At 37.0% G+C, this 22,500-nt stretch overlaps 1 long non-coding RNA gene across 1 annotated transcript in view; it reads left to right on the top strand.

Moving 5' to 3' along the window:
* LOC118528435 (uncharacterized) overlaps positions 1-22,500 on the top strand; it is a 1,879,419-nt gene that overhangs the window by 769,781 nt on the left and 1,087,138 nt on the right. The gene's annotated exons all lie outside the window — the stretch shown is intronic.

The following is a 22,500-nucleotide window of genomic DNA, read 5'->3' as shown; positions in this document are numbered from 1 at the left end:
TCACAAAAGGTAGGAGACGGGCATCTTTCTCCCAAAGGAAGTTAATAGTAAAGTGGGATGGAGCAACTTCTCAGTTATTCTGCAATGTATTTTCATAATGGTTTAAATCTGTGTTTATTTCAAATGTGAGCATAAGTAACTTTTGTTTTACCTGCCATCCTGGGTTATCGTGTGCCTTTCTTTACATTAATGTAATTACCTGGGAATCATCTCTATTCCAAATTGAATAGGGAAATATCAGCATGCTGCAGGCTCTGTGCTCATCCAGGAATTAAAGTAATTTAAGATATGAGGTTTTAAATGGAAACTCTTATTTGTAAGGAGAAGACGTAATTCACTGCCAGAGGTATCTGTCTTACTGAAGCCTCTGGAGAGACAGAAATGCTCTCCAAATTCTGAATTCTTGATTCTCTAAATACTGCAGATACTGCGATCTTACCTACTTGGATAGATTTCTAGTGTGTTTTGTAGTCTGGGCTGTGACCTGGCGTTGAATCCTTACTGATACTGGTCCCTGGGTATCTTTCTGACTCAACAGTTGAGCTGTTTGGCATTACTCCTGCCCAGTGATCTTCAATTTGACTAAAGCCTCCTCAGGCAGTTACAGTGTCTTCCTTGAATACGAGGAATTAAATGTTGTTATTTCATAGAATAGGGAATGATTAGACTTATAAAATCCCTGCAAGGCTCATTCAGGAACTTGCTGATTTATAAAAGAAATCATTTTCTATTTGGGGGATTCCAACTTCACCTGTTTATTAAAATAGTTGTAGATACAGGCTTTGGAGAAAAAGTTATATGGATCCTTAGAAAGCCTTAACTGGTTCTAGCTTTGTGATAGCCTAAATGTGATATGAAATGCCTGTTGAAATGACTCAAACTATTTCTCCTTCTTACCATGGAAAATAAAGAGGAGGAAGGGCAAAGAAAATGTCTTCATACATGAGAAGTGTGAGCATGTCCAGTTCCTTATAACCAAGTGGCGATCATTAGTAGTAGAACTGCGTATTTTATAATGTGATAACCAGATTGGTTCAAACTCTCTTTTCCTTAGATGTTCTAATATTTTTTTATCTTCAAGTCATGTCTACATACTTTCTAGAAACAATAAAATATAAATATGGATGTGTATAATAAAAATATGTATTTATACTAGTGCATATACATTTATGTAAATATATACGTATACACACATATCAGCAAAATCGTATTTTCTTAGGGTCCCTAAATGGGAAGCTTTGAATACACATATAGAATTTTATTTATCTTTGGATTATTCTAAGTGATTTTATCTCTAAATCTTCAGTCTCGGTTTGTTCTTGTTCTGTCCTTCATCCATGCATTGAAGAACTCTCAGGGAGCTGGATGTGGTCTCAGACACAGATGGTTTAGGGAGGAAAGATTAAATTCCTGTCTACTAGTTGCCCACAGGATCCTGGAGAAAATATAAAAATTTAACAAATTTAATTCATTGTGGTGGGAATTACGATAGGAATCAGGATACAATGATTGAATTAAGGAGGTAAGTATCTAGGTCATCCTGGAGGCCTAAAGCAGTGTTTTCTGGAGAAGGTATTTCTAGAACCACAGTAGTGGTGGTACTGAGAGGGGGTGGTGGTGGTAGTGGTGGTGGTGGTGTGTTTGTGTGTGTGTGTGTGTGTTCCAAAGTGGGGTTGGGGTAAGGGGTGAGGATGAGGATGAGGATGAAGAGACTATAGGAATCATCCCAGGCTCTGTGGGAAGGGAAGTCTATATATGCAGTAGATAGTAAGATCAAGGTGACAGGAGACTATACATGCTCAGGGAGCACAGAATAAAAGTTGCCATGTGCCAGGAAATGAGAGAGCTAGAGCATAAAATTACATCCACAACTGTACTGAGAAGTTTGCATTTCATGAGATTGTCCCCCAGGAAATAAAAGGGGGCCCTACTGGATTTTACAACAGTAAGGGGCATTGGAGTTGTATTTTGGAAATATCAATAGAGCGGCAGTTTTGAAGAAGGATTAGGAGAGATAGAAAAGGAACAGCGGAAATGGAGATAGGAAAACCAGTTAGGAAATTGTATTAGTAGTTGCAAGAAATAAGTGATGGCCAGCTTATCAAAGGAGGGGGCTTTGTGGGTCAAGCAAGAGCCTGGAAAACTCCAGCTCTGGACAGTGGAGACCAGGTTGTTTATTGGATGTCATCTGTCCTGTTGGAAGAAGGAAATCTGTAGGATGATTATTGACTGGGAGACCCATGAGTGAGTCGAGGGAGAAGAAAGGCTAACGTTAAACTAAACAGTTGCAGGAACACAAAGATGTCTCTGATTTAGGGTACTGGAGTCTTCTTCGTTCCTAGGAAGCATTAGGTGTGATTATGGAGCTCAGCTTAGAACCCAGACAGAACCAGCTGGTTATAATGGCTATGACCATGTTTTCTCTCCTTGACATACTGTCCAATACAGTAGCCTCTAGCCTCATATGATAATTAAAGTTAAAATTAATTAAAATTAAACTAAACCACAAATTTTGTTCCCCAGTTGCCCTTACCACATTTCAAGGGCTCAAACACCAAATGTGGGGAGCAGCTACCCTTTTGGACAGCACGTATATTGCCAAAAGTCACATCTGACAAAGCTGTTTTAGATACTCAAAGCAATCATGAAAGAATGCTATTTTGAATCACAAAAGGATATACATAACTAAATGCGTTTTAACATGTATACCCTTCTAAAACTTTTAGAAATAGAATTATATTCTTAGTCCATAATCAGTCAGTCTGGTGAATAACATCTGAATTTTAATAGAATGAGAAAATTTTAAATCCTCAGGTTTATATTTGAAGGATTTTTTCTCTTCCATCACTGAGGAGCATAACTAAAAGCTACCCTGCCTCTTACAGAACTGACAAAAAGCTTATGGTAATAAATCAAAGGGGCCACTGTAGAGCAAGACAATTTTCTCAAAATATCTTATTTTCTTAATGCTTCTTCAGCATCTCAATTTCCATCTTTAAATTCATTAATAAAACTTACTGATGTCAGTTCTCACTAAAAGATGATAACATTTGGGATAATAGAATTTTATTAGATTGAAATTTCCAGGGCTCAGTATGTAAAATACAGTTCGCCACCTTTGACCCCTTCAAATGTATGAGAGAGAAAAATTTGAAATATCGGTTTTTAATAATAGTGTTCCTAAATGATGGAATATTTTATCTGAGGGAAATACACTCTGATTGCACAGGGAAAAGCCAATTTGCTCTCTATTCTAATTATACACAACCTGAGTGCATTACAGGTGGTCTGTAGGTTAAAAGATGTTTCACACCTGGTAGAATGTTGGTTATAAACAGATTACTTGATCTTCCCTTACCATTATTTGCAGATGAGATATTCAGGGGAAAAATCAGTTGGAAGTAGGTAGGAAAGGAAGCTGTGAAGAAGTGAGTTAATTTGTAGCTATAGTCCTGGCCTGGTTTTCACAGAACCCTCCCCATGATATTATTTACTGGCTAGAAGCTGTTTGCATTTGGTTACTTGTCTAACACTGCAAACACACACACACACACACACACACACACACACACAAAACACGTCTGTACTTCATTCTCTCCCCCAGAAGAGTTTATCAGTGTTACACACACACACACACACACACACACTGCAAACACACACACACACACACACACACACATAAAACAAGTCTGTACTTCATTCTCTCCCCCAGAAGAGTTTATCAGTGTTTTTGCCTGTTCAACTTTGACATTGTAAAATGAATCTCCATTCTCCTCTGTCAAAAATAGCTTCATGATTGGTCTCCTTGACTACACGCTTTCCTTCTTCCTTGCAGATTAATCTAAGGCATTGTTTTCATCATACCCCCCCTTTTTTTCCCCTCACAGTCCTTTACAGTGTATACTGATCCCACAGAATAAACATTTGTCTTTGCATTCAAAACCCTTCCAGTCTGTCCCTGTCTGCGATGGGGACACTTAAATTAAATGACTGGCTAACAGCTATTTTGCTGCTGTTCTGGTTCTCCTCCAGCTGGTAAGGGCATTTGCAACTTCAACTGTCTCCCCTTGGGCTCCCTATTTTCTCCACCCTGAGCCCTTCAGCATTCATGTGACTTTTTCCAGATAGTCTTAGCCTCTCATGGTCTAAATTCCACCCAATATTTTTCACTTTCCATGGAGTTTATTCATATGCTCCCTTGTGACCACTCTCAAAACGAAATGAAATTAATAATACTTACTTAAGTCTATTAGTCATGTCCGCCTAGCTTGCTTGAGGACAGTTGTCATGTAAGAAACTTATGAGACTGTGTTGGCAGGGTGCACTCTTAAGTTTCTGCTGATTGAGAATTCAAAGAACAAATACCTTGAACTGCGTGCTTTGATCAACTCACTGACTCATGCTGACCTTAGACGCGATACGGATAGAATTAGCAAAATGTTATTGTCCTTTTCATTGTGCTCAAAAATGCTGGGGCATTGGATTTTCTTCTCAGGATCTCTGAAGAGCTACAAGCTCCATAAACTTTGATACCCTGTGGTCTAAAGATCAAGCCAGTTTCTAAAATAACATTAATGTGTTCATGTAGTGACCTTTAAGGAAAATATGGGTTTTAACTTATCTGCGTATAAATATTAAATTAGTTGAAGTAACTAATATGGTCATTTGTGTGTTTATAATACACATTTCATTCAATGAAAGTGAAAAACAACATATTTTATTCATAATTGTATTCATTAAGACATGGAGATATCTTGAGGGATCAACTTTTATGTTTAAAAAGAACTTAAGAAACATGAGAGTTACTTAGAGGCCTTTCTAACGAAAAAGTATCTTCTTCAGCAACATCTTTAGAAGAAATGCAAGTGTTTGACATTCCTAATGACTACTTCAGTGTCTTCTGAGGGTCCTCCTAGCAGGTGCAATAAATTATCCAGCTATTGCATGAAAAAAACTTATCTCGTGCGATTTTATCTTCCATTGTCACTTCATGTATAAATGATCTTCGTGGAATGAAACCAAGGATAGCCAAATTGTGATGGAAGAATGACAAAAAAATATTTGGAGTGATAGGAGACTTCATGCCAGGGATAAAATGAGGATGAAGAGTGCCTCCTGTTAGCTGTTGAAAAGCCTGAGGGATTTCTAAAATATGAAGGGGGAGAATGGCAAAGATAGATTTTGACTAGAGGCGGGGCGCCTGGGTGGCTCAGTCGTTAAGCGTCTGCCTTCGGCTCAGGTCATGATCCCAGGGTCCTGGGATCGAGCCCTGCATCGGGCTCCCTGCTCAGTGGAAAGCCTGCTTCTCCCTCTCCCACTCCCCCTGCTTGTGTTCTCTCTCTTGCTGTGTCTTTCTCTGTCAGATAAATAAATAAAATTAAAAAAAAAAAAAAAAAAAGATTTTGATTAGAGGCAGTTACCTGAAATTTGACCCAGGATATGAATTAGGAAAAAAAAATAAGCTACTGTAATGTGTATATGCAAATTTGTGTTGCCTATGTTTGACAACTGTATTTATAGCATATTAAGCAACTGTGATCATTTCTAAAAAATGACAACTTTAGGTGTGGAAATTAATTCGATTCAGTGTTTGTGAGAATTGTACAAATTTGATTTTATAGTCATTAATTTGAAGTAAAACTTGAAATTAAAACCAATTTTATTTCCCCCTGAATGTACTGCTGAGTTGAAATGGCTCATTTGAAACTTTATTAGGTTGTTTTGTTTTGTGGTTTTTTTGTTTTGTTTTGTTTTGGGAGGGGTTAAAAACTTTTATTATTATTATTTAAAAGAACATAATATAAATGCTGTTTGAATTAGGGAATTTTAAACTATTAGTCACTTAGGGGTGCCTGGGTGGCTCAGTCGTTAAGCATCTGCCTTTGGCTCAGGTCACGATCCCAGGGTCCTGGGATCGAGTCCCACATCGGGCTCCCTGCTCAGCAGGAAGCCTGCTTCTCCCTCTCCCACTCCCCCTGCTTGTGTTCCTGCTCTTGCTATCTCTCTCTCTGTCAAATGAATAAAATCTTAAAATATATATATATATATATATATATATATATATATATATATATATACTATTAGTTACTTAGTGAAATGTACCCTTGTAGGTCATAGAAGCAGGCAGAATTATTGGCTAGGATAAGGCAGAAACTTTTTCATTGGGGTGAGCTGAACTAGAAAAGTGTCTGGTCAAAAGGTGATAAAATGAAAAATCGGAAATAGGACTATCCTGGAACTTGGTCATTGGGTCAAAAAAAAAAAAAAAGGAAATTCTAAATAGAAGCAGGAGGAAAGAAGGATGCTGCTGACACAATGGAATGTAAGCCAGAGTAGGTGAGGCAGTTGCCCAGAGACTGGGGGGCAGCGTCACGTGACGTGGGTTGGCCGTGTCTTCAGCCTGTGTCCTTGACAGTGTTCTCAGTTTTCACGAGTGGTGCCCACTGACTGGGCAGACACATGGGTCTGATTTTAACTGACAGCATCAATGAGGCTTATCCCATATACTACAAGAAATTTTATGTCTTGATCAATAACCACCTGCTTGAAATGGGGTGGGGGGAATCAAAACCAAAAACACCACCACAAAACAAAACAAAAAAATATGTTTATACATATTCCTTCCAATTAAAAGCAAGCAAAATGAAACAAAATGAAGAGGTTATTCCAGACAATCAGATAGCTGGATCTCATAATTTTGTGTCATTTCCTGCTCTCCACTCTCCAAACACTGTGAATTATGCTTTGGTGTAAAACAATTGTTTCACGTGTGTTTATTAGAAATAATTCAATAGGGGCGCCTGGGTATCTCAGTTGGTTAAGTGTCTGCCTTTGGTTCAGGTCATGATCCCAGGGTCCTGGGATTGAGCCCCAGGTCGGGCTCCCTGCTGGGGCGGGGGGGGGGGGTCTGCTTCTTCTCTCCATCTGCCTGCCGCTCTGCCTGCTTGTGCGCCCTTTCTCTCTCTGTCAAATAAATAAATAAAATCTTAAAAAAAAAGAAATAATTCAATATAATTGAATTCAGTGTTAATATGTAGATTCTGGTTAAGAATAGAAGATTAGAGTCAGACATACCTGATTTTAATCTTGTCTGTATTAATTTCTAACATTATACAAATTGGTAAAGTTAAATAAACACTTTGATACTCATATCACTTTCTTATTAATACTAATTGTTGAAGTATAGTTGGCATATAAAATTATATTACTTTCAGGTGTACAACATAGTAATTCTATAATTACATATGTTGCAGAGTACCTCCCACAGTAAGTGTAGTCATCGTAGGTCACTGTACAAATTTATTACAATATCATTGACTATATTCCCTATGTGTTACTTTTCATCTCTGTGACTTATTTATTTTTATAACTGGAAGTTTGCAACTCTTAATCCCCTTCACCTGTTTTGCTCATCCCTCACCCCCTCACCTCCGGCAGCCACTCCTTTGTTCTCTGTATTTATGATGAGTCTATTTCTGTTTGTTTGTTTGTTTTGGTTTGTTTTTTTCCTTTTTTTAGATTCCATATATAAGTGGAATTATATGGTATTTGCCTTTCTCTGTCTCACTTATGTTTCTTAGCATAATATCCTCTAGATCCATCTATGTTGTTTGGAATGACATTTTTTTTTTTTTATAGCTAAGTACTATTCCTTTGTGTATATACACCACATCTTTATCCATTCATCTATTGATGGATACCTAAGTTGCTTTCATGTCTCGGCTATTGTAAATAATGCCACAGTGAACATAGCGGGGTGCATGTATCTTTTTGAATTAGTGCTTTTGTTGTTGTTGTGGGTTAATACCTAAAAGTGGAATTACTGGTTTATGCGGTATTTCTTTTTTTAATTTTTTTAAGGAACCCCCATACTGTTTTCTAAGGTGGCTGCACCAGTTTGCATTCCCACCAACAGTGCACAAAGGTTTCTTTTTCTCCATATCTTTGTTAACACTTGCTATTTGCTGTCTTTTTGATACTATCCATTCTGACTAGAGCGAGGTGATACCTCATTTCCCTAAAGATTAGTGATGATAAGCATCTTTTCATATGTCTGTTGACCATCTCTGTGTCTTCTTTGGAAAAATGTCTATCGAGGTCTTGTGCCTGTTTTTTAATCGGATTGATTGATTTTTGGTCTTCTGTTGTATAAGTTCTTTAAATAATTACTTACAAGTGGTTATATGCATCCGAATAAAGTTGTGTGTATCAAGCACTTAGGAATAGGTCAGTATATAGCATGTCATCATCAAAACATAGATGCAGGTATTACTTTAGTTGTCAGGCCACTGTCCACTGGAGAAAAACTAGCTAGGAAAGGAAGTACTCCTCAGTCTCACTCCCAGAAAGCAGGTTCCACTGCCAACCATCGGCCTGCCTTTGTTTCTGTTGGTACCTCACCTCCAGCAGCTTTCTGTGATTTCCTCTTCTCCTGACACCTATGGAGACTCGAGCCATATTTTTAACTTTCTCAGAGCAACAGGAAAGGGCTTTAGGGCTTGCAATTTTAGGTACAAAACTCATACCTGTTTGGTCTTATTTTTTTTTTTTCCTATCTGATTTTCCTTTATGATTATGTTCTATTTATCTATTTGCTTATTTATATTTATATAATATATGATATATTTATAAGCTTTCTATTTTTCTGTTAAATTATTTCTGTGTTGATTGCTTTAAATTCTTTATAAATGTCAGTCAGAGTTTGGGGTTTAGTAAACAAGTTATGTCTTACCTAAAAGTGTAGAATATTGGTTTTTAAAAATAAGCATTATCTGTAAGTAGTTGGAAAAATGAGTTACAAAATAGCTTATTTAACTCGTTGGTCAACTGAGGATTCATTTTTATTATTGATTAGTGATCTGACGCAGCCTTGCGATATTCTGAGGAACTGTAGAGTTTAAAATCTGCATATGTATATAAGGCTTTTGAAGTATTTTATTCACCCAATTCAAGGAAACATTTCCTTCATTACAGCTTCCACTTTATTAGTCTGGATTGTATTCTTTAATAATATAAACTATGAATTTATCACTAATCGCTTCCACAGTCTGAAATTTCTATCCTGAATACGATAGTCCAAGCATAGTGAAGCTAGGTTGTGTCAATATTGTTTTGCTTCCAGGGCGCCTGGGTGGCTCAGTCTGTTAAGCGTCTGCCTTCGGCTCAGGTCATGATCCCAGGGTCCTGGGATCGAGCCCCACATTGGGCTCCCCGCTCCGCGGGAAGCCTGCTTCTCCCTCTCCCACTCCCCCTGCTTGTGTTCCCTCTCTCGCTGTGTCTCTCTCTGTCAAATAAATAAATAAAATCTTTAAAAAATATATATTGTTTTGCTTCCTACTTGTGACTGTGCTCTTTGGAAGTGAGACAAGGGCAAATGATAGCAACATAGCTTTATACCAGTCAACTGACGAGTTATGCCAACTTACTGTAATGATCATGTTGGCTCCATGACTAACATAGCTGTCAACAATCAATCAAATTTAGAGCTTTCTAAAACTTCAATCTCTAGATCTTAGAAAAATTTATATGGTTTATACTGACCATATTTTTATACGTAAAAAATAAATAAATAATATTGACGTAAATTTGAGTATGTTTTCCTGCTTTATATTAGATTGTTCTAATATATTGTATAGAAATCAAGGACTAATATTTTGATTATATTTCCTTTTTTTAAGATTTTATTTATTTATTTTAGAGAGAGAGCATGTAGAAGTGGGAGGGGGGAGTAGAGAGAGCGTGAGAGGGAAAGAATCTCAAGCCGACTCCGTGCTGAGCACAGAGCCCAATACAGGGCTCGATCTCACAACCCTGAGATCATGACCTAAGCCAAAACCAAGAGTTGGACACTTAACTGACTGAGCCACCCAGGCGTCCCAATTATATTTCAAGTTTATTCAGAAAATTTATCATTCAAAACATGTTTCAGGCTCTGATTTGTGAAATAAGTACTTAAGACTTTCAAATGTCCTTTTAAAGTTTTGTTTCATTACTATTATTATTTTCATTTGTCTTGCTAGAATTCTGTAACTCAGGGCACACTAGTGTGTTAAAACAAATGTTGGGATATTATTTAAACTATAATTTTATTTAAATAAAGGAAAATTAATAATATGTGAAGGCATTTTGCCCAGAATAATCTTGTATTTGTTGGTTAGGAGGTCAAATTACTTCTAGTCCTAAAAATCAAAATCATTATAACTAAAAATCTCTTTTCTCTCCAGTAACCAGATCAGTAGTGATTTGGCTCCTCTTTGGGAAAGGTAGCCTGGAGAATTTGGTTCGCTAGTTCTTTCCTACTTTTTTTTTCCTATTTTTGTTTTTCATTCGCTTGTTTGTTTATTTTTTATAGTGCAGTACATTTGTAGTCTTTAATAAAGACTAGTCTTAATTTTTCTGTGTCACTAGCTCTTGATATCTTAAAATCCATAGGTCATTGTCCATTGAGTACTAATACATCATGAAATAAATTTAAATCATAAAATTTGAAGTGTTAGATTTTAGGCAAAAATTACTACTTCTATGGCAGGATGTTGGATTGTCAGAAAGGTACCTTACCTCAAAGCAGATACCATCTTCTCATCCGTGCCGAGAGTTCTGTCATTATCTGTAGTCACTCCATCACCCAGATAGCTACAGCCACTGCCGTGTTCCCTAGCTACATCATGCTTTCCTTTTAGCTGACCTGTCAAGTATTTAGTTATGCCTCGTTCTGATTTTGCTCTATCTCCTTAGAATGTTCTTCTCATTGACTCTTCTATTTTCAGCAGGTCTGTCTGCCTTTACTTATGTTTCTTCTTTTTACAAATAAGATTTCACTACTCATGATTTTATTTTATTTTTTTTAATAAAGATCTTTTATTTATTTTTGACAGAGAGAGAGTGTGTACAAGCAGGGGAAGAAGCAGGCAGAGGGAGAAGCAGGTTCCCTGCTGAGCAGGAAGCCCGATGTGGGGCTCGATCCCAGGACCCTGGGATCACAACCCGAGCTGAAGGCAGACGCTTAACCGTCTGAGCCACCCAGGCGCCCCACTACTCATGATTTTAATGAAAAAAGTCAGTTCCTTAAACTTCCATAGAAATCCACCCCATCCTTTTGATTCCCTCAGTTCATGGCCAGCTCACAGCATGTTAGAACATGCTTCAGTTATATACCCTTTCATACTCTCAAGAAATTTCTACTCTTATTGTCTTCTTTCTCTTGATGTTCAACCTCAACTTCTTCTAGTAGATTATTCCCAGTAGATTTAAAATATTTTTAAAACAATATGATGCAGTAAATAAAAACAACAGAAGTCCTTGTTCAGTCTCTCATCCCCCTCCAGCTAACTGCAAATATGTCCATATCTCTCTGGAGATATATGATACACTGTATGTGTCATACTACATATATGATATACTTTATCCTGGGAATACATAGCATATCCATATATGGTACTATGTACTATACTAGATATATGGCATTCCAAATCCTAGAGATTATTTCATGTTTTGAACAAAAGTGTTGATAAAATTTATCTTTATATAATAAAAATATAAAATTACTTTACATGGAGTATTAATAACAGGAAGAAGCACTGTTATGCTCGAAAAATGTAAAAAAAAATTCTTTTTCTGTTTCAAACTTTATTTTGCTGTTATATCTAATTGTCTTTTGAACTGATGGAAGATATTTATCTAGTTGTGCGACTAATCTCTAAGATAAATTTCTTTACCTGTAAAAGGATCACTTTTGGTACATACAAGCTCTATTATGCTAGGATGGTGACATTTAAACCTTGGCCAGGCAAAATATGTTTATGCTTTAATATTTTTACTATGTACATATTTTTCAAAGACAATAAAAACTCTTCAGAGAGGAAATATGTCTATGTTTTGGGAAGGCATTGGAAAACTTAAGGACATAATTAGTTTACACTCTAGTAACTTCCCTTGAACAAAGGTGTCAGGCATGCTGAATCGAGGTGTAGAAGAAATCTTAAGGAATCTTTACTATTTGCTAATTGGTTTGTGTAATGCAGTCTTTTAAATTTGCATTTGAAGCAGCTTTTATAAACATTTTTGTTAGAAGATTTTTTTATGTGTTGAAATATACATAGAAAGTAATAATCTTAATTGCTGTATTTTAAAATCTGAAGCAAATTTAGATTTAGTTTTAAAGTAAATATTTCATTAGTGTCCAATTTCCAAAAGAAAGCTTATTCTAAACTTAGGTGGCACTTTGGCACTCTTCTTCTAATTATAAATAGATTAAGAATACTAATGTAAGAAAAAGTAGGACATCTGGATTACTCTTGCTGGATATGTTCTTACAAGTGAAATAAAATATTGAGTTCAAAAGAAAGTGTGAAAAAAAAAGTTTGGTTATCTAGGTATTTGGAATAAAATGGTTAAGTCTTTACTAGTTGTGAAGTCTAGTTTTCTCCTAGAGTCCATCAGCACACATTTTGTCAGAAAAGAGCTGGAGGAAGTCATAATCAATCTGTGATTTTGTATCAAGCAAGAAAGATGACAGATCTGAAATAGTTTTCCTTACACAGGGCTTAAGATACAAATATGTGTATGCATCACTTCAGCGATAGTGAAAACTGACTTTGTGACCTCAAGTAATCTTTCAAGGGTATTTCCATGGAAGTTCAGGAAATTGCAACACTATGTAAAATGGGTTAAATTTGCCACATTTCTTTTGTTCATTTTTAGAGAATGGGTTCAGTTATGCTATTTTACATTCTTATTTAAATTTTTACTTGTAATGAGGTCCTGGGTCCAGAATGTTACATATCCTCTGAGAAATTTAGCCATTTTCTCTATCAGCTTGACCTTCTGCTATTCTTTGTATTTACTGGCTGGACATTTCACCTGTTCCTCTTAGTTTAGTAGAGCTATAAATAGGAAGAAGAAGTAGAAAGGTTAGCCAATCAAAATGCAGACTATGGATAAAGGTCAGGGTGGTAGGGCAAGCAATTTTAATTCTCAATATATATCAGACAATAAAAATCTGACACCTCATTCTTGTGGCAAAAATTGTAATAACGGAATTGAAAATACTGTGCAAATTATTTTTCATACAAGACCGTAGAGTTGAAATAGAGTAATGGTATTTGTCCATTTTCATTAAACTTTTAGAATTGTGCTATGGTGCTTATGAAAAAGAAGCCATACATACAAAATAGAAAAACAATGAATGTATATTTCAAAGTTGCGGGTTTTATATATTTCTTCTTGACTCATTAATGAGTTATAATTTGGATTATATATAGGCAAAATAAAGCATAGATGAGTTAAATCATAGAGATTTAGAAATCCAAAGTCTGAAAGAAATGAAACTCTGGCAAATATTGCTGATGACTTAATAAGTTAATTTTTCTTTTCACATAATTTATAACATTTGCAGGTAGTTCTTGGCATTTGTATAAGACATTAGGGGACATGAGAGTCTGAATAACGGGTTCCCAAAAGATATCCACATCCTAACACCTGGATTGAAATCTGTGAATATTACCTTATAGAAGATAGATAGATGATGATAATAGATAGATAGATAGATAGATAGATAGATAGATAGATAGATAGATAAATAGACAGACAGACAGACTTTGCAGATATGGTTAAGTTAAGGATCTTGAGATGGGAAGATTATCATTGATTATCGAAGTGGACCCTAAATACAATCATAGGTATCTTTATGAAAGGGAGGCAAAAGGAGATTTTAGAAGCACACACAGAAAAGGCAATATGATCTTGGAGGCACAGGTCAGAGTGATGTGACTACAGGCCAAGGAATGCCAGGAACCACCACCAGAAGCTGGAAGAGTCAAGAAATAGATTTTCCTATAGCCCCTGGAGGGAGGATGGCCAACAACTTGATCTAGCCCAGTGAAACTAATTTCAGATTTCTGGCTTCCAGAATTATAAGAGAATAAATATATTTTATGTTCATGATAATTTGTTACAGCAACCCTGGGAAACTAATAGAGGGGGCATTCATGGTAAAGGAGCAGAGCTCCTGGAACAATTTTGCTAAAAGCAAAATTCATCAATTCAAACACAAACACTTCAGCTTATCTTCATATATATTAATATATTAGATAAGTCATCTGTTGTCTAAGAGTACACTAGCTTGAGGCTCACTCAACATAGTGCAGAGGAATAAGAACTGGTTGGGGAATGAAGAGGCCTGAAAATGCATCCTAGTTTGCTGAGAGTTTGAACCTTCTTACACCTTAATTTCCCCACCTGTTTAAAGGAAAGGAGTGCTATATCAAAAATCTCTTCCAGTAAGTCAGGATATGGGGCGCCTGGGTGGCTCAGTTGGTTAAGCAACTGCCTTCGGCTCAGGTCATGATCCTGGAGTCCCGGGATCGAGTCCCGCATCGGGCTCCCTGCTCAGCAGGGAGTCTGCTTCTCCCTCTGACCCTCCCCCCTCTCATGTACTCTCTCTCATTCTCACTCTCTCAAATAAATAAATAAATCTTTAAAAAAAAAAAAAAAGTCAGGATATGTATTCTGAAGGAAAGAGGGAATTGAAAAATATCAACATCTCGGAGTGATTAAGGAAGTTAAACCTGGTGGTGAGGATAATGGATAAAATAAAACTCTGGCTATCTGGAACAAGAATTTTTGAATAGTAATTATAGAAGATAAGGGCAAGATGGAATGGAAATGTGCCCAAAACACAATTTTACAATATTTTAGAGCATGTGCCATCTCTCTTCCTGCCCATATGCCCTAGATGTTATTTAAAATCTGAAAATGAATGAGATACTTAAGAGTAGATAGAAAACAGAAGGGATCCACAGAGTGAGCACTGAGGGATTCCAATCCTTGAGAATGGAAAGGTGAGGAGAAAGAGCAAAGGAGAGTAAGAGAAAGAGACCAGAAAAGTGGGAAGAAAAGCAGGGAAGTACGGTGTCCTGGAAATCCAGTCAAGAAAATTATTCAAAGAAGAAAGACCAACTGTCAAAAGCTGATAAGTCAAGTAAGATAAGGATGGGTTATTCACAATGGATTTTAGTGAGGTGAAGGGTACATGGTGACCATATGAAAAACAGTTTCAGTAGAGTTGTTGACTGGGAAGTTATTTTATCATTATCCTGAAACAAACCTTTTTCTGAAGTATTGGTACAGACTGCTTCTATGAGATTGATAAATACTTTATGAAGTTAGATGGAATTCTGTTGATTGCCTTAAGATATATCTCTTTCCCAAGACATTTATTCCTTAAAATCAACACTTAGAGGGGAAATAAAAAGAGAAAAATCACAAAGAATTAGGCTAGACAACTTTTCCAAGAAGTTTTGTCCTAAGGGGAAGGACAAAAATGGGGCAATGGCTGGAGGGAAAAGTCAGGTGAAGAGATTTTTTCCCCCCAATATGGGAGTGATAATAGGACGTTTATATGGTAATGGAAATGGAGTTATGAGAAGGAAAAAATAAATAAAGGCACCATTGATACTGAAGAAGTGATGGGAGAGAAAGCAAGTCTTTGAGAAAGAGAGAAGGGGTGTGATCAAAGATTCTGGTGTGGGAAGTTCACTGCAGATCAGCGAGCACATCAGCTCTTTAGATATAACTATCATCAAGAGTTATGGAAAAAAATAGTGTTGGAAGGAGGTCTTAGTGATACCAGAGGCTGAACATTCAAGTATGGAGGGAGAGTGACCCAAATGTTGATGGATGATCCCAACCAAGGGTAGAGGTGGAGTCTGGATGACATGAGTCTACACTGACATTTTTCAAGAAGGAAGAAGACAGAATGATTTGGAAGAGTCAAATGAGCCAAAAAGATGATCAGCTCACTGAGAATCCAAGTGATACATAGGTATATGGGGGCCAAAGGGAACCCACACTAGAACATAAGAGGACTGCAAAGGAAATTATGTCTACAAAGAAGAGCAAGAGAGTGAGGAGAATGATCAGAGAAGAAGATGAGAGGGCAGGGAGGGCTCACTGGAAGTTTCAGAATCCAGGGTAAGGAAAGATGATGTTCACTTAAGTGAATTAAAGCTCCAGATGACCAGAGCTTTGTTTGGTGACAATCTAATGAATAGCAGAGGGCAGAATGAGATTAGTCCTCTTGTTCTAAGTCACTTTGTGGGGCCAAGGCTGTGAGTGATGTGAAGGGAAGGGGGCTTAGGGCCTATCGAAGAGGGGATAGAGTTCTGGGGTATCCACCTGATCGTTGCTGGGAAGGTAGAGGCCTCTGGAGAATTCATCTTGCTCTGCTCTCAAAGGACTTGTAAGGTCTCTATTATATGCAGCTAAGGTAGGAATGGAGGTCAACAAAACAATTTGCATGCCTCACATCTCAGAGGTCCTACTCAGTCCCTATTATAAAAGGAGAGGGGATACTGGGGGGCATTTAAATACCAGATCATTGAGATACATATTTATCAATCCCACATCAGCGCCATGGAATTACTGAAGGTAACTGTGACAATTCTTGATTTATAGAATGGATTTGATTTTTTGAAGTTCTGTAGTCTATTTGTTCTGGCTCTGCAGAGCTATCATGAAACCTGCTCAGGCAGTTATGTTTTCTTGTTTACTCACCATGAATGATCTTTCTTAGAGCTAAGGACTCTTAAGAAATTGAATAGCAATGCATAACTATGCAACCTTGACAAAAGTGGTAGATCTAAAGTTTCACTTAAATGTTTACATGAAATCTAATTACCGAGTACGCCACCTGTGTGGTTACAAACCTCCCCACCATTCCCCATCCCCCAGGAAGCATTAGAAGAAGAGATGCATTTAGGATATTCTTTTGTAACACAAAACTTCTATTGAGAAAGTTGTTTTAAAAAGTAGATGTTCCCTCTACTATTCCACTTACATGAATTATGTCATTATGAGAGAAGATCAATCATATTTACTTACTTTTTTTGTCAGTTCACACACCCACACCAAGTAGCAGTAGATAACATAAGGCATGGTAACCTAGAGTACTTGGCAGCACTCGAACTCAGTTTGTATGCTATTGTTTGCCAACTTGAGTAGCTAAAGGTGAAAATTTCTCTATAGTCAATAGGTGGGAAAATCCAAGTGTGCAGGGACAGTTGTATGCAGACTTAAATAGTGGACCAGTTTCATTATATAATTTAAAATATTTTATTCAGGTACAGAGACTGTTTTTCAATGTCATGCTGGATTATAATGTAAAAAACAACGTAGGATGAGAAAGTTTACCAAATGCAACTTTGAGTGGTCAGAGAGACTTGGCTCCTAGAGACACAGAACAACCAAGCGGAACATAACAGATCAATGTAGCTCAATGGTCCTTGTTCATTGTAACCCTGTCTGCCACACAGGATAGTCCTGCATCGCAAATAAGAGTATCAGCAATGATGGGGCACCTGGGTGACTCAGTCAGTTAAGCGTCTGCCTTCAGCTCAGGTCATGATCCCAGAGTGCTGGGATCGAGACCCACATAGGGTTCCCTGCTCAGGGGGAAGCCTGCTTCTCCCTCTCCCACTCCCCCTGCTTGTGTTCCCTCTCTCACTCTCTCTCTGTCAAATAAATAAACAAAATCTTAAAAAAAAAAAAAAAAAGTATCAGCAATGCTTTTCAGATTAAATTATCCTGAACGCATACTGAACATTAACCAAATGTTACATTTGTATATATATTTTTAAAATGAGGGCTTGCAAGGTAGCAGGGTTTCTCTTTACTGGATTTCATTTGGTAGAAATCATTGAATTATTTTAATTGAAGTATTTAAAGACTGAATACTAACCTGCCTTAAGTTTTGACTAGGGCTGTAGTGTTTTGAATTTATAAGAATTTGGCATTGTCCCTGTCTACTTAGTTATGCACACAAAAGAAGAAATGAAAAGAAAGTAGCAAAACAAAAATTACAAACAATGAATTGTCAACTTTGAAAACTGGATAGAAAAGAAACTAAGGAGAAAAAGAACTGGAAGCCTTTCCTAAAATCAGTAATTGAAAAAAAAAAAAACAAAAACAAACAGTAGTTGAAAGCCAAATCTTATCGAATACCAGCAAGTGACAATTATAGTGCCTTGGCTAGGTCAACAAAATATTGATAATCTGAGAAACTCCAAAAACAGTCCTAATAAGGGAAAGGTGACATTTTATTATACATTTCAATGCCCCCTCCCCAACCAGGCAATAATAGGAGGAAATATAAGAAAGGAGGAGAGACAAAATCCTGATGTTCTCATAAAATAACAATCACTAAGATAATTAATAAAAAATGCATTCCAAAATTATAGAAACTCATACAGATGTCAAGTCCCAAAGATAGAGAGAAAGCACCACATGGATAATACATTAAATATGCAAATAATCTTTCAGAATATGCATATGACTATGAATGTATTTTTAATATTTTCACACTTTAAAGGCAATATTATATTTAAGCATTGCTATTATAGTTTCATATAATTGCCTCAAATATTTTTAAGTAGGCAAAGTATAAATAATCAAACATATTTAATGAATATATTTCTAGTATTGCAATCAAGGGATTTATGTAATAGCATGTGATAATATGCATATCTGTGTGCCTATTTGATCCCAAATGAAAAGAAAATATTTTATTAGAGCGCAGGCTTATAGATTTATGTCCCTCATTCTTTATATTCTATTTTATGCGTGATTGTTTTTCTTTTTTGATTTTATCTTATTCATTTGACAGAGAGAGAGGACGTGAGAGAGTGAACACAAGCAGGGGGAGTGGGAGAAGGGAAAGCAGGCTTCCCGCCAAGCAGGGAGCCCGACGCAGGGCTCCATGAGGGGCTCCATGCGGGGCTCGAGCCTAGGACCCTGGGATCATGACCTGAGCTGAAGGTAGATGCTTAACGACTGAGCCACCCAGGCGCCCCTATGCGTGACTGTTAAACTATATATATTTTTTTACTTTCATCTTATTTTATAAATATATTGGAAGAGTTCCAAATCTTATAGGTTTTAACTAAATACATAGTACTTGTAATTTCATGTGAAGGTTTTGATAAAATTTTAAAAAAATATGTAAAGATATATGGAGGAATGACTTATAAGAATAGGAAAGAGAAAATAGACTCTTTCTTAATTATATATGTTGAAGATGTTGGCTCGAGATTAAGTTTACCACACAAACTGGAATTGAAAATGCTGAGAAAGGGGCACCTGGGTGGCTCAGTCGGTTAAGCGTCTGCCTTCGGCTTAGGTCATGAACCCAGGGTCCTGGGATCGAGCCCCACATTGGGCTCCCTGCTCAGCGGGGAGCCTGCTTCTCCCTCTCCCACTCCCCTTGCTTGTATTCCTCCTCTCGCTGTGTGTATTTCTCTGTTAAATAAATAAAATCTTTAAAAAAAAAAAAGAAAATGCGGAGAAAGCTGAGTGTTCTGCCTAGCTGAGGCAGAGAGGGGTGAGTGGGTAAAGAGAAAACTTGTAAGGGTGTAAGAGAAGTCACCACGCATAAACAAGGTCAAACATAGGTCAAGTCCTAATTCCATTCTAGCTCAGGTGTGGTCCATTGGAGACATTTCTCATCTGGTACCCAGGTTGGGACATGCATCCAAAAGGACCAAGCAGAGATGGGAACCTAATATGTGGCCGTTGACAAGGAAGTAGAATCAGCTTCTACACCTGATAATTTGCGTGATCCCTGAAGAGAGAAAACATAAAGGAAAGCAAATGTCCAGGCAACACTATCAACCTCTAGATACCTCCTAACCCTGGAGACTGAAAAATTCTCCCCATGTTTTTGTGAAACTATGAACTTCCTTGAATTTTTTTTTTTTTTTAGAACTTGACACATTCTTTCATGATTTCTCGACATCACAGTCTCTAATGCCAAAGCTGTGTGGCAGAAATTAAGACAAGAATAGCTTTTACTGCTGTTATGCTAATGATGCCCTCTTTCAAGTATTTTTGAGTAGGCAAGCAATTTAACTGTAAAGAAAAAAAATCAATTTTTATAGTTCAAGTCCCAGGATCTGGACCCAGTGCCACCTATTTTTGCTTTGTCTGTTTGGGGTGGTGTTTGCGTTTGAAAAAAAAAAAAAAAAAGGATATCTCCTCATATGACAGAAATAAAGTGGCCAAACAAGTCTGAAAGTGGAGGCTGTACCTTGCTGGGGAAAGTTTGATAATCACAAAACAAATCTACCAACTCGAAGACATCTGATTTGTGTTATCAAGTCACTCATAAGACATGTATACTTTCACTGGAGTTGAAAGATTTTAAAAAATGGAGAAGAAGAAAAAAGACCTAGAACTTGTAGTGTTCAAACATATCCTATCAAGACTAGGACTTAAATTCATCTCTGGGAAATTATATTTTCAATTTGTAGCATAAGCATGGAATAGGTAACTTGTCAATATTCCATAATAGACAAAGGAAAGCCTAAACGAGAACAAAAATGGAATTGGCAATACAGTAAAAATGAGAAAGTCAGACGGAGCTCTATTTGGGATCACTGCAATTTATATTCATTAAAATCACTCTGCTTGATAAGCTAGCTTTCTAAAATACCGTGAATGAATTGTTAAAGAACTGTCAGTATACTCTTGCCTAGTTAGATAATCAGTTCCTTATTGTGGAGATAGAAATAGCATCCTGCATTTGATTGAGCATCTGACTTTGTGGCTTGTGTGAGTAATAACGTTGCAGGGTTCCAAGGGGTTCATTCTTAAATGATTTGGTGCATTCCCGTACTTCTGTAGTCCAGAATCCAAACCCAGCCTTGGTAAAAGTAAGTTTCATGGGAAGCTGGGCAAAAGAGTATGGGTTAATTCTGGGGGATGAATTATTTTAAAAACCCATTTTTGAGTGACAGTGGAAGAGCCTGGCTATCTGTACATAAGGCCACTCTGGATTTGACAATTTTCAATTGCATTTTCTGGTTCCATGTAACTTTTAGATAGAGCAAGCACGGCCTTCATTACAGGGCTGACTCCTCTGTTATTAGTAGTTATATGTACTGGTTCACCATGAAACTTCTCTCTGAGGGTGAAAGATAGAATTGGGAACCACATGCCTTTGTTCAACTATGTGTTCATTGCTGCATGTTTCCAGTTGAAACTTCTTCTCAGTTTATACTTTCACATCTGCTATGAGGAGGCATTGTTAATACCCCCGTGGGTGAGATAACAGATCTACCAGAGATCCCTCATCCAGAATAGAAGAGAGACCCTACATCAAAGTATGTCTTCTCATTTAGCATTTTATTTTCCTTTTTCTTACAATACTCTTCCATTTTCCCTTGAAAATAGACTACTAACTTTTGTGACTTAATCAAAGGAAATTTCCAACATATGTACAGGGCAGTAAAGCCTAAATGAGCAACATGAAGTGCATTTAGCATATCCTTTATTCAATCATTCATTCAGCCATCATCACAGAGACATGTATTGGCTGCTTACTACATATTAGACACTGTACCATTTTTTTTTTTTTAAGATTTTTTATTTATTTATTTGAGAGAGAGAGAGTGAGAGAGAGCAAGCACATGAGAGGGGGGAGGGTCAGAGGGAGAAGCAGACTCCCTGCCGAGCAGGGAGCCCGATGCGGGACTCGATCCAGGGACTCCAGGATCATGACCTGAGCCGAAGGCAGTCGCTTAACCAACTGAGCCACCCAGGCGCCCGACACTGTACCATTTGCTGGTGATTAAAAAACTCACTTTTGGGGCGCCTGGGTGGCTCAGTCGTTAAGCGTCTGCCTTCAGCTCAGGTCGTGATCCCAGGGTCCTGGGATCGAACCCCACATCGGGCTCCCTGCTCCTCAGGGAGCCTGTTTCTCCCTCTGCCTCTGCCTGCAGCTCCCCCTGCTTGTGTTCTCTCTCTCCCTCTGTGAAATAAATAAAATCTTTTAAAAAAATAAAAAATAAAAATAAAATAAAATAAAATAAAATAAAAAACTCACTTTTAAACAGGATCAACTTCTTTTAAGCTATAAATAAAATAGTTTGGATCCAGCTAACATTTTTAACTTTAGATCAAACCTCATTGAGCATGGAGCAATGTATATGTCAGGTTCAGGGAAATACTAAAAACCAAGGCATTTGGTAAAATAATGAATTAGCATGTGTTTAACAGCCATTTATTGGCACCTATTTTGTTTTGGTCAAGGTGCTAAGTGCTAAGGCTAAAATAATAAATAAAAAACAAAATTGACGTGAAAAATTTGCATTGTTTCTAAATCTGACATCTCTGGAAGCTATTTTAAGTAGAAAATAGGTTATGTGTTGTATCTTTAATGGCAATTCTCTAAAATTTCTATGTTTCAAATAATAAGTGTGAAAATACTATTAAATATAGCCTAACTGAACAATATGGTTCTACCCTCAATTACTGGCTAACTTTCTCTATTCACACATTTCTGGAAATACTTTCACATAGGAAATTTTATTACTAATACAGCTGTTATTGTAAAAAGATTTTTCTCCCAGTGTTCTTTCTCATTGTTTCTAGGAAAAAGCTTCAGTTGAATGTTGTTGTGTTGATGGGCTTTAATAAATCTTAAGGAAGCCTTAGTAGTAGCAGTTTCCA

Source organism: Halichoerus grypus, chromosome 3 (assembly GCF_964656455.1).
Source record: "Halichoerus grypus chromosome 3, mHalGry1.hap1.1, whole genome shotgun sequence".
NCBI classification, from domain to species: domain Eukaryota; kingdom Metazoa; phylum Chordata; class Mammalia; order Carnivora; family Phocidae; genus Halichoerus; species Halichoerus grypus.
The sequence above is the reverse complement of the archived record's forward strand: the minus strand, read 5'-3'. Positions and strand labels throughout refer to the sequence as shown.